Source organism: Littorina saxatilis, linkage group LG10, assembly GCF_037325665.1.
Source record: "Littorina saxatilis isolate snail1 linkage group LG10, US_GU_Lsax_2.0, whole genome shotgun sequence".
In the NCBI taxonomy this organism is placed as follows: Eukaryota; Metazoa; Mollusca; class Gastropoda; order Littorinimorpha; family Littorinidae; genus Littorina; species Littorina saxatilis.
Genome location: NC_090254.1, coordinates 25,728,536 through 25,742,039, shown reverse-complemented (window position 1 = coordinate 25,742,039; position 13,504 = coordinate 25,728,536). Strand labels below are relative to the sequence as shown.

Here is a 13,504-nt window from a genome sequence, read left to right as displayed (position 1 = left end):
ATGACATTAATTAGTCAGAAAATGTCCACTGTTGACAGAGAGCACCTAGGCTGTTCATTTTTGGTTTGTGTCTTAAACTGGAGAGATGGTTTTATCTCATTTAAGAGCCTGGCCATATTTGAGATAGTGATACATGTTATCAATGAAGGAGTGTGCCTTTAACTGCAGGAACTAACTTGCACTCTCTGTCTCTTATTTCATATATTTTGAAATTGGAACTTAAATGAAGCATGGGCTTGAAAGCAAAAATATTCCTCCTCAACACCCGAAAGGTTGACATCGCACACACAAGCACGCACGCAAACAAACACACACACAAAGTGTGCATTTTTAAGATACCTGCTTTCACCTGTAAGACAGCATTCTGCATTATAAACACATGTACAGTACCCGGCGAAAGAACAGTTTCCTTCACGCCCACAGTTGCAAGTGATTTTTCAAATTGTATTATTACCCAACTCACATATAGCAATTAACTCTAGTTCAGTGCTGGTAACGCTGTACGCGTTCCCCTTGGTAACAAGGGAGACCACCCTAAAAAAGAGTGATCCATCCCATAATATCAGACCGATGTCCGGTCCAACATCCGTATGCGTGCGCATACGCCGCCATTTGTATCATTCTCTCTCAGCGGTTCAACTGGGAAGGACGCTCCTGATGTACGCTCCTGCTGTCTTCAGCTTTTCGCCATAGTCTTTGGCTTTGGCATCTCCCCTTGGTCGTCGCCTAACTTTACACCTGTACCTACGCTGTGTGGTGAGATCTTTCCGTTTTGTTATAACTTTAGCGACGTTTTCGTCGCTCGTTTGTACTTGTGAAATTTTTCTGAAATTGTTTTCTGTGAAATTTTTCGTGAGTTGTTTGCTATGGCGGAGGCTGCGCTTGTTGATAGCGCTAAACGGAAGCCTAGTTCGAGGCAGGTACCTGACGATACGCCTCCAAAAATTAGCTCGAGGAAAGATAAGGGCGCAGGAAAATCCGCGTCTGTTTCTTCTGATTCAACTTCTGTTAAATCTCCCGTGCTAGCAGACGCCAGTTTAACTTCCGGTCAGACTTGTTTACGTTCTGACAAGAGTAGTATTTCGGGCGTAGCTTCTTCTGCTTCAACTTCAGCTGGCTGCCCTGGGTTAGCGCCAGTTGAAGTTGCGTCTTTGTTGTTGACGCTGAGCGCTCAAGTTTCGACATTAGCGTCGGAATTATCTTCCACTCGGGAGGAATTGCGTGCTCTTCCGTCGGGTGTTTCTGATGTTCTTTCCTTAGCACAGTTACGGCAGTCTCCTGCAGTTCCGGCTTCGACTTCCGCTAAGCCTTCGGCGACTGTGACTCGGGCGGATGTCCATGCTTCGCAGGATGGGGGTACCAACTTGGTGTCTCTCCTGAATGTGACACCAGTACAAGGTATGTCTACACCGCTTGCCGGTGTGCGAGCTCAGGGGGCTCTCTCGTGTGTTGGAGGCCGTGAGAGTTCTTATGAGCAGCGAAAGGACGAACGTATCCGTAGGTCTCTTGACGAGAATATCGGGGACCGTTTTAGTCCTCTTCCGCCCAGGGGGCAGGAAGTGGTCGGTTCTGCCGACGATAAACTGTCTGATGTTCTGCCTCCTGGCTCCGAGCTTGATCTCGAGTCGGAGGGTAGGGCGGACGACGGGGATGCCTCAGTGGTAGAGGATTCATAACTGAATTTGCCCGTGAAGCTGTCAGCCGCAGTGGCGCTGGCGGCGGAAACGGCGTTCAGATACTTTCCGGAAGGGGTGGTGAAGGACAAGGTTCAGCTTCACCCACCTCGTTCTGCTTTTGACGATTTCCGGAGTGCACAGGAGCAACGGCCTCGCTTCCGCTTCCGGGAATCGTCAACTATTGCCTACGAAATGGCAAACGTTTTGTGTGGGAAACGCAAACCGGCGGTGCCGTTGTTGGTTCAGCACGGCGAGGCCCCGGAAGACGTTGTCTCTTGGCTGGCTCAGCCTGGGGCTCGAGCTGCTTCCGGTGTTCCGAAGTTCAAGCTTAACCCTTATCCTTTGAAGCTGATTGACACTTTTGCTCTGCCGTCAGGGGCACTTCCGGTGACGCCGGAACTTGCTGCTTTGAGAGAAGATGGTTACAATAGGGATAGAGTTGTCCCATGTACTGACGGTTCTCTCGCAGCTTTGGAGGAAGTTGGAAGGTCTTTGCTGGAGCTCACGTCCCTGTCAGAGTCTCTGCAAAGGTCCTTGTCCAGATCGATTGCCACATCTCTCGATCCTTTTGAATTTCGTTTTGACGCGTCGCCGACAGATGTTTCGACACTGCTGGCTACGCTGGGCAAGGTGACTAGAGAACAGGTTGCTTTGTCTGCCAGGCTGTATACTCACGCAGTGCATTCAAGGAGGTCAGCCTTTTTGACGGGGTCCAGATTTCGGGATACCGCGACCATTGAGAGGCTGAAGGTCTCCCCTTTTGCTGAGGGGTCTCTCTTAGGGCAAGCGTCTTTCGATGCCCTCCAGAAAGAGACGCAAGACGCGCGGGATGTAGCGATCGCGCGTTTGGCTTCACAGGGCTTCCAGAAGCCTCAGGGCAAGCCTCAGACGCAGGCGTTTTCTTCAGCTAAGCCTCAGACGTCCTCGTCTGGTGGTGGGAAGGCCCAGAAGCAGTCATTCTCCTCCAGGGGTAGGGGGCGTGGAGCTCCATACCCTAAGAGGGGTCAGTCTTTTGGGGGTTCCAGGGGGTCGGGGCGTAAGCCTCACCCCCAATGAAACTTCCCCGAACAGCACATCCCGGTGGCTCCCGCGCTGGTTGTAGCGGGCGGCCCGTCCAGGGCCCTTTCTTCCTGGCTGCAACTGGTGGCCAGCAAGTGGGTCACTGGGATAGTGCGTTCGGGGTTCCGGCTTCTCTGGTCAGGGCAGAAGGCTCCCCTGGTCAGGATAATCCCGCCCTGCAGGGCGCCAAAGGATTTGGTGGCACGGAACGCGGTCCAGGAGGAGGTCTCGGCTCTGCTGCTCAAAGGAGCTATAGAGGAGATCTTGGACGCGCGGTCCCCGGGGTTTTACGGCAGACTTTTCGTAGTGCCGAAAGCCTCGGGGGCGTGGAGGCCTGTGTTAGATCTTTCTCCTTTGAACAAGTTTCTGAGAGTAATCAAGTTTACCATGGAAACTCCATCTTCGGTTCGGGAGGCCTTACGGCCGGGAGATTGGGCAACGTCGATCGATCTAACAGACGCTTACTTTCACGTCCTCATACATGTCTCGGACAGGAAGTGGCTTCGCTTCCCTTGGGGCGGCAAAGCTTACTAGTTCAGGGCTCTGCCGTTCGGCCTGTCTTTAGCTCCTTGGATTTTCACGATTGTGGTCAGGCAGCTTTGCGCTCTTGTGAGACAGGAAGGCATCCGTCTCAGAGCTTACCTAGACGATTGGTTAATCCTTCACCAGAACAGGGGTCTTTGCGAGGCTCATACGCAGAGGGTGCTGAGCCGGGCGGCACAGCTGGGTTTCTCTGTCAACCTGACAAAATCCGAGTTGGATCCATCCCAGACGTTTACGTACCTGGGCATGGAATTCGACACACTTCGGTGGTCTGTCCGTCCGTCTCAAAGGCGGATCGACAAGCTTCAGGGTCTGATTCGGTCTCTCTACGGAGAGAATCATGCCAGTGCAAGGGTTCTGACTTCGGTTCTGGGTCAGATGGAATCCATGGCTTCCCTCATTCCGTTGGGCAGGGTTCACAAGAGGCCTTTTCAGGCCTCCCTGCAGTCAAGGTGGGATCAGACATCCCAGGACAGGAGTGTTCCGATCGCACTGGGAACTTGGTTTCAGCAGACCACAGGTGTGTGGCTTCTTCCGGATTTGTTCCTGGGAGTTCCCATTGTTCGTCCACCGCCGGAGAGTTGTTTACGGACGCATCTCTGACGGGGTGGGGTGCTCATCTGGACGAGCACATGGTTTCGGGAGTTTGGGATTGCTCTCAGGCCTCCCTACATATCAATGTACTGGAGTTGGAGGCCGTTTCCCTGGCGCTTCTAGCGTTCAAGCCTTTCCTGGAGGGCAGTCATGTACGTCTTCACACCGACAACATGTCTGTCGCGTCGTATGTGAACAAGCAGGGGGGGACTCGGTCTCACAGTCTTTCCGACATTGCATGTCGCATTCTCAAGTGGTGTCACGCCCAGCACATTCTGTTGTCAGCGGTGTACTTGAAGGGCAGTCTAAACGTCCTTGCAGACACTTTGAGCAGAGGGGACAGGATTGTTCATTCAGAGTGGACTCTCACACACCAGTCTTTGCAGCGGCTTTGGTCGCAGATCGACAAGCCCAAGATAGATCTCTTTGCGACGAGGTTTTCGGCGAGACTTCCTCTCTTTGTGTCCCCCTTCCCGGATCCTCTGGCCTGGAAGGTGAATGCTCTGGAAGTGGATTGGTCAGATCTTCCGGCGTATGCCTTCCCTCCGTTCTGCCTCTTAGGCAAAGTCCTCAGGAAAGTGGACTTGGAGAAACCAGCGCTGGTTCTGGTCGCTCCTCTGTGGCCAAGCCAGCACTGGTTTCCCGACCTACTGCGTCTAGCAGTTCGGCCCCCGATCCCTCTCGCCCTGAAAAGAGGAGATCTCGTGCAGCCTCGGTCTGGCGTTCAGCACGAGAACCCACAGATCCTGGCCCTTCACGCGTGGATTCTGTCCGAAGCGCTTTGCGTAGGGCAGGGGCCTCTTCCTCTACTCTGAGATTCGTTGGACATGCACATAGAAAATCGACTTCTTCGGTTTACTCATCGCACTGGGCTTCTTGGTCTAGGTGGTGCGCGCTTAACGGGGTTAAACCTCTTTCACCTAGGTCTATTCATGTAGCCAACCATCTGTCTTGGTTGGCTGATCAGGGGGCTTCTCCCTCTTCTATTAGGGTCCGGAGGTCTGCGATCTCTTCGACCCTCGCGCAATTAGGCCACAAAATTTCGCTCGGAGGGGTTATCGCTAGTGTTATTAAGGGGGCTGCCCTTTTAGCAGCTCGTTCAAAATCGCTTCTCCCTGCGTGGGATTTGTTTTTGGTCTTACGTTTTTTAGCCTCGGATGAGTTCGAGCCTCTTTTGTCAGCCAGTTTGGCTGAATTGACGCGTAAGACTGTGTTTTTAACGCTTCTCTCTACTTCGAGGAGAGGTAGTGAGGTGCACTCTTTGTCGGGTTTAGACAAGGATTTTGCGTTCGAGAAGGATGGTTCCATTTCTCTCAAATTTGTTCCCGGCTTTCTCGCGAAAAACCAGAAACCTGGCCAGCTTTCTCCAATCTTGCGCATTCCACCCTTGAGCAAGATTTTGGCTCCTGGAGATCCTGATATTGCAAATTGTCCCGTGAGAGCTCTCTGATGTTACCTGTCTCGAACTCGGCCTGTTAGGTCAGAAAGTCAAAAACTTCTTTTCATATCTTTAAACACGGCTAGGTGTAAGGATATAGCGAAGGTGACTCTGACCAAATGGATCTCCACTCTGATCAAACGAGCATATGCCTGGTGGCAATTGCAGTCGGGTGACGTTAGGGCAGTGTTGCCTCTCACCGCGGCTAGAACCCATGAGGCGAGAGCCTGGGCATCCTCAGTGGCAGTTCTTCGGTCCGGCAAGCTAGCCGAGGTACTGGAAGCTGCGTACTGGCGCTCTGAGGACATCTTCGTCAATTATTACCTCAGAGACGTCTCTTCTGTAAGGCAGGATGGAAGCTCCGCGCTGCCTGCCATGGTAGCGGCGGGACAAGTCCTGCGTGCCTAGTTTTTGGTAAGTACCCACCACCTATAGTAGCAATCTGCTATATGTGAGTTGGGTAATAATATGTAATTTAATCCAAAATTTTAATAATAAATTTTCATTTAATTAATATACTTACCCAACTCACATCGTTTAAACCCTCCCGCCTCCCCGCTGTGGTGGTATTGGGTTCTAAAAAAGTAGTGAGTTGGGCTTCGTTCGAATGATACAAATGGCGGCGTATGCGCACGCATACGGATGTTGGACCGGACATCGGTCTGATATTATGGGATGGATCACTCTTTTTTAGGGTGGTCTCCCTTGTTACCAAGGGGAACGCGTACAGCGTTACCAGCACTGAACTAGAGTTAATTGCTATATGTGAGTTGGGTAAGTATATTAATTAAATGAAAATTTATTATTAAAATTTTGGATTAGTGCATCAGCATAGTATTTAGTCGTTTTTGTTTTTTTACTTTTCATAAATTGGGTTATACAGGGAAGGGGTCAAGCGAGTCGTGAATGCAGGCAAAACGTGTCACTTCACGTGACACGCTACAAAAATCGTAAAGATGCTCTTTTTTTTTTTTAACAAGGTAAAGACACTTGTGGAGGCAATTCATTTTTCAACAAGATCATTACATTAAAATTATTCGCCAAAGCATTTAATACTCCAGCAAATGAGCATAGATCACTTAGTGTTAAAAAGGGTTGTTTGGCAAAAGCTCATTCGCACGAAATCGACGTTATGATTTCTTTGAAAACCAGGTGCTATTTGTGGCCAAGTGTCGGGTCTACACGAACAGACTCAGACTATGACTAGAAAAAAAATCCTGCGCTTTTTTTTCTTTTTTGTGTGAACATCGATCGATTAGCGATAGTGATTCGTATGCAAGTACTATGAAGCCAAACGCATTCTTCCCCCCTCCCTTAACACATATTTACAGACACATGCACACAAATACACGCACGCACACACACACACACACACACACACATCCATACACAGATAAACAAAGTCGCGAAGATGTCACGCAAGAGCGCTTCGCAGTGCTGAAATGGACGCCAACTGTCACTTTGATGATCGCTGTTTGTCTGTCATTAAATATTAAAAGTTATCATCTTTCTCACATGCTTCAAAACCACAGAGACAAAGACACACGCAAACACTGACTCAAATTCACACCGCCACACACTTGAACACACTCACGCGAACGCACACGCGGATAAGTGTTGTTTTTGTTCAAACCTAAACACAAACACATCAGTTTATTCACACAGAAATACCAACACACACGTGTGTTTGTTTGCGTGTGCCGGAGTCATGTGTGTGCGCGCGGGTGCGTGTGTGTATGTCTTCGTGTGTCAGTTTGTCAAGTTGTTTGTTGTGTGGGTGCCTGCTGGCGGGCGGGCGTGTGTGTTCGTGCGTCCATGCGTGTGTGTGCGCCGCAGTGTACTCAAGCCAAGCATTATTATGGGGGCGAGGACGCCCCCATTCTATACGGTTAGTTTAGAGGTTGACCATGGGCAGCGCCATTTTGTTGTGAAATACGTCATCAGTTTGTGTACACAGGAAGTTGTGACATCCGTCACCCTATGGGAGGGGTGAAGGCAACATTGTTCATCTGTAGAAAGTTGTGAAATACGTCACCCTATGGGAGGGGTGACGTCAAAATTGGTCATCACAGAGTTTGTGTAACACAGGAAGTTGTGAAATACGTCACCCTATGGGAGGGGTGACGTCAAAATTGTTCAACAAAAACAGGTTATGTCGCATTGTGCAGGGTCAACTGCAACAAACTCAAACCGAGCCATTCATACCTAGCTGTATTTGAGAGACTTATATACCCGACATTTTTATTTCTTATTTTTAGCACAGGTGTAGGAAAAATCATGAACCAAAATGTTATTTATTTTCTAATTTAACATTTTTTTTACAAATATGACCATGGTCTTTTAAACATACAGTGACATTAAACATTGTTATGTTAAAAAAAAGAAAAAAGAAATAAAGCTTTTGTGCACAAATCAGAAAATACATTGTACATTTTCCCTACAGGCCAAACAGTGTCTGTTGGCGGCAGAGGGCCCAGCAAGTTGCTATTTTTAGATCGATTAAAAGTTGTCAAGAACAGGCGCTTACATTTGGATGTGTCCACTGATAGTAGGTTTGGTTGTGATCAATCAGAATGATGTAGGAATAAAAATGTATGACAGTTTGGTATGATGACATGTAATTCAAATATGCTGAAATGTAATATTATACATGATATAATATTATTATGGCTGTTGCCATGACCATGAACCCCAAGAAAGGTTTAATGTTATGTAAAATCAAAATACCAAAATCAAGCACCTACTAATCCGGTCTTCGGTGCGGCTTGGACCAAAAAAGGATGGACACGCAACTCGCTCAGCCAGCCAGCGCTGCGAGACTTACAGCGGCCAACTTCGCCGCGGCGCGCTCATTGGCTAAGTATTGAACTTGCGTCAAGGCCGATGCGCGTAGATTCCCAGAATGTTTACTTTCGGTTAGATTCTTCGACAGCATTCGCAGAGGTGACTGCCGTATTGTGTACCGCAGTCAGAAGTAATTTATTACTTTTGGGAGTTTAGTAACGTGATATCAGTTTTCAATTGTTCGTTCACTTATATTGCTTTCAGATTTAACACACAAGAAACAGTAGCACGGTTTTCGTTGCGAAAATGTGCATTGGCAGTGCTACGCGATCGAATTGTGCATTATGTACACGCGGTGTTCTTCTCAGGAAAAGACCAAAGCGACATGTGACGTCAGTCGTTCAGCCCGCGAGCGGTGGGATGGGGGGGTTCACATGGTTTGTTTGTTTCAGAACCACACCCATATACACACATTTCACATGTAAACCATTTGTCCGCCCCCTGTCGATATTTATCGACTAAGTTCCTTGTTTATTTATTTGCTGTTGCTTTTCGGGTCCAGCGGACCATAATAGGCCAAATCAGGACCCCCGGCAAGCCAAGCAACATTCCTGTGTACTGCACGTGGTTGTAATACAATCAATTATGTTTTTCTGTCTTATGTTTTATAAGTTGACCTAGCAGGTCGGAAAACTGAACTTCTTACATGTATTTATGTCAGCCTCAGTGCAGCCCGCACCAGGCCAGGCTAACATAGCACAGTGTCCATCAGTGACTGGCATCGCGGCGCCGACAACTGAACAGGCAAACTGACTGACTTAAGAACAAGAAGAAATTACAGATTATGTTTCAACATATTACTGAAATCTTAGTCTAACTTGTACGACCAGGGCCAATGGCAATGCGGAAAAGTAAACCAGTCAGACACAGCAGTGCCAGTGTCGGTCAACGCCAGAAATGAGACCTGCAGTGAGCTGTCCCGCCGCGGAGGCTACTCGGTGTGGCCATAGACCAATGGTCTATGGTGTGGCGAAGTGGACCAACACGCGGAATGCCGAATGGATATGACCGGCCCGGGGTGTCAGTATCATTCTGAACACATAACGGCATCAATCAATCGAGCCTCGCTGAGAAGTTGTTCTGAACACATAACGGCCTCAATCAATCGAGCCTCGCTGAGAAGTTGTTCTGAACACATAACGGCCTCAATCAATCGAGCCTCACTGAGAAGTTGTTCTGAACACATAACGGCCTCAATCAATCGAGCCTCGCCGAGAAGTTGTTCTGAACACATAACGGCCTCAATCAATCGAGCCTCGCTGAGAAGTTGTTCTCTTTCTTTAATACTTTTTTTTTCGTAGCTGCTCGCCATTAGTAAACCCAGATAGTACAACTTGGTTAAGGCGGACAATTACGAAAGAAGATGAAGAAAGAACGCGCTTTCAAAGGCTAAACACGGCACAACAAAAAGCTGGCTACATTTACCAAAGTCTCTAAAACGCAACATATAATATATACAGTATAATATGCATGGGGAAAATAAATCTTAATCCTTTGTCTTAGCCCTGCGCCACAATTCTCAGCATAAAGGGATGTCCACACTGAATCGAGTGAACATGTTGAAAATTGACAATTTTGTAGAGGTCAAGGTCAGAGTTCAAGGGGTGAGGTGACCACCCAAAACAGTTTCCCTGTAAACTCAAAATTGAAGTTTTGTTAAATATCGCAGGTAGCATGTCGCATAAAAACACGAGGAAAGTTGTAGTGTAAGAAAAAGCGGACAGGTAACAGTTAAAAGCTGGAATTGGAAATATCTGGAATATGTACAAGATGAATTTCAACACTTCAACAAAATTAAAAATAATAACAATAAATCATGCAAGGAATAATGGCGGTAAGCTGCTATCAGCCCCAATTAGCATTCCGTGTGCAGGCCATTGCACAGTATAGTACTACTACTAGTAGTAACTAGTATTGGGACAATGAGACCAAAATTCTAGTTTTGATAAAAAAAATATCAATTCAAATTTAATATTAGTTTTCAAATTCATCAAAATGTACAGCTCTCTATAGTCGGCTAGAATTTAAGCAATGAGTAACAAACATCAAACTGCGTCTCTCTCGACAAACGGACAAAAATCATTGTTTTTAACCAAAGAACAAACTTGATGATGGCATTGAAGGTCATTGTCTTGGCACTGTGAAAAAATTACAGCAATACATGCACCCAGCTGTGGTAGAAACTGTGACCTAAAGTATTATTGTGCTTAGTTTGCAGTTGGTCTTGTTTCAACTTTTTAAGCAAAAACAAATTGACATTTTTTTACTTTTCAGTTTCTTTGACCTTGTGTGTCTACTGTGTCACTCCAAATAGATGTGGTTCAACCGAGACGTAATGCTCTAAATCAGCAATGTATCCAACATAGAGCATGGTACCAGCAGATGCAGGAGCATGAATCACAATACTTCTTGGCTGAGTAACCACTGTTATTGACAGTCCCAGTACTCGACTTGTGCCCTCCACAGCAAGTGCATCAGCGCTTGTTCCATTTTTACGGAGATCTGTTACATATTGATCAAAAGATTTACCCACAATAAACAATCCAACAACAACTTGCTCGGCATGGCTCATGTTATCTAAATAGTCACAAACCAGCTTTCTTATGGAGCCTGCAGAGGAATTTCCCTGTCCAGTCCTAGTGAGCTGATTGCTTATTGCATGAAAAAAGCAATTTCCATCACTTGGTGTCTCCCCACGTAGTCTGAAATTCTGTGACTGAAGAAATGTAGCAAACTGTTGCATAGACGATTGAACATGGTCAATATGTTTTTGATGCGAAGCAATACTGGCAGAAATTGTCATGTCTATCACATTCACAGGGTTACAAAATGCCGAGTTGTCCATCACAATTCACATTCACTCGGTCAGAGATTGTCGTGGAAGAAGATACTATTCTGTCAGACATTACATCCATTGGGACAGCGTCTACTGTGTCAGAAGAGACCATCTTTGTCCCAGTGGATGTGGTGTCTGACCTAGTTGTCTCTTCCGACTCAACAGTTTCAGTCTCAGTGGATGTGGTGTCTGTCTCTTCTGACTCAACAGTCTCTGTTCCAGTGGATGTCGTGTCTGATATAACGTGAGAAGACACAATTGTGTTGGACACTACATCCATTGCGACAGAGACTGGTGTGCGAGACAAAACATGTGCTTTCCATGTGTGGAAAAAAGTTGGGTAGAACTGCTTGAGTTTCATCCTTGATGCTTCCCACCATTCCTCATCAAAGTCGATGGGCACAACCTCAACACCTTTCCTTGTGTACACCACCAGCACACCTGACTTCAGTCCAGTTACAGCCATTTGACATTGAAGTTGACAGAAGTATGCATGGTCCCTTTTCACTCTATACTTGTCATTATCGAGAACACAAAAGTCAGACAATTTCATTGCCAGACGTGGGTGCATGTTCTGTTTTGAATACAGGCATTTAATTTCAACAACAAACTTCCCACAATGACTGCAATCAACGACTGCATCAGGGCTACCGGCTAAGAATGAATCCGTTTCGGACACAACTAACCCAGGAACACGAACAGAGCATTTTCTGTGTTTGTACCGATGAAGCTTAGTAAAGAGGGTCAGAGCTCTGTGCTCTTGCGTTCGCCCAAATTTCACTGCTGCTGGCAAATTGCCGTTGTCCAGACTAGATGGATTAACAAGTCGTTCTGCTGTATTTGCGTAGTTAGTCGAACTGAGAACTTTCTTTATAACAGATGCTGTAATGAGCCCACTTCTCATTGTAAACCAGTTCTCATTTTGGTGTTGGCCTGTTGTGTCTTCCTCTATTTGTTGTCTTTCGCAAGAGGAGTACAACAGACTGTCAAGAAATTTAGTACTGCAGTCACAGTCAGCACACTCACAGTGATGGTCTCTCAAGAATGTAGCCAGGCGAACCGATGGTGAGTCAGTTCTGAGAGGGGGTGGTGCTGGGGCAGATGGCGTCTGACGCGGCTCCCAAACATCCAAAAAGCATGAGGAGGGATGGAGCTCTTTCAGGCCTTCGAAAAAAGTAGACACCTGTGGTAGCTGTACTGTGCTAGGAATAGGCTTGTAGTTTTCCTCTGATGGCCGAAGCTCCTTTGGCCTGAAATAAACAAGACAGAAAACCAACCTTGTGAATCTATGAAGACCACGTCGCTGAACCTCCATGTTTCAGAGTTATTTTGATCACACAAAGTGAACACACAGACACAAACATGCACAGTTTCCTCAAAATCTGTGAACAATTGGAATATAAAGTTTGGTTTTCTTCTTGAAAAGTATATAATTTATGTGAAGGAATGGTGGACAAGAGTGGTGAACTGTTGAGGAATTCTCGTTTCGTACCCAATCCGAAAGTTTCATACCACATTCAATGCAATACTGTAATGGGTCTTTCTGTTCAATCATGCGTTCATCATTTCATGGTCAATTTCACTGTCACGTCACTGGAAGGACAAACACAGGGGAAGATAAGTCATGCATAAAATGTGTTTGTGTATAAATTATTCAGCACTTAGCATGTAAGAGTGAACTCAACATTTTTATGTCACGATTATCAATGTTGACATGAATATTTACCGATTCCATGAAAGGAAAAATTCTGCCCAAGTAAGCCTTTAAAGGGAGGGCAACTCTTTGCCGACTGCGAATTCCATTCGCAAACTATGGTCGCACTCGCAGCTCAGTTTGATACTAGCTTAACGGTGTATAACTTTTGTGTATGCAAAATCAAAAAGAAAAGTTTGAGAATGAAAATGTTTAATATTTTGGTTGTTACTTTACTCCATGAGGCATAATTGTGTAGATTTTACAGATATATTTTAAGAGGTCAAAATCAGGTTACACGCCTTTACTTTCTTTAGAGGACCAAGCCCACATGCTTTAGGCAGGTTTCATGGTATTAGGCCATTTTGATAGTCTCAGATTTGCTTAGTCTTTTAAATCCATATCTGTGAGAATCTGCTGTATTTGTTGTATTAACATGCAAACTAGTTGTTGTTTAAATACTTTTTTGAAAATAAAAGTTGAAATTTTTGATAATGTGTTTATTTATGCGCGTGTGAATGGTGGCGATCGTCAAAATACGGACGGATGAATTTACTTTTGCCACAGCATCACTAAACAAAGAACTAAATTCCAACACATACATGCACAAGTATCAATGCTGTGGTGGTTGAGAGTGCCAGAACACATTGAAATGATTGTTTTTCAACAACAATCGATATCCATAACACAAATTCTAACTTATACTAGCTCCGCAAAAAAAATGTATGGGGATTCGGATCTGTCCGTCCGCATAGCGATATCAAGAGCATCGAAACTAATTGTGATTTCACAGGACAAAAACACAAGTTTACCTAATTTTG

At 46.1% G+C, this 13,504-nt stretch overlaps 1 long non-coding RNA gene across 1 annotated transcript in view; it reads left to right on the top strand.

Moving 5' to 3' along the window:
• Positions 1 to 13,172, top strand: part of LOC138978515 (uncharacterized) — a 308,348-nt gene extending 295,176 nt beyond the window's left edge. The window contains exon 2 of the long non-coding RNA XR_011459713.1: positions 13,024 to 13,172. This is a non-coding gene — a long non-coding RNA (uncharacterized lncRNA). The remainder of the gene's footprint in view (positions 1 to 13,023) is intronic.
• The last annotated feature ends 332 nt before the right edge of the window (positions 13,173 to 13,504 follow it).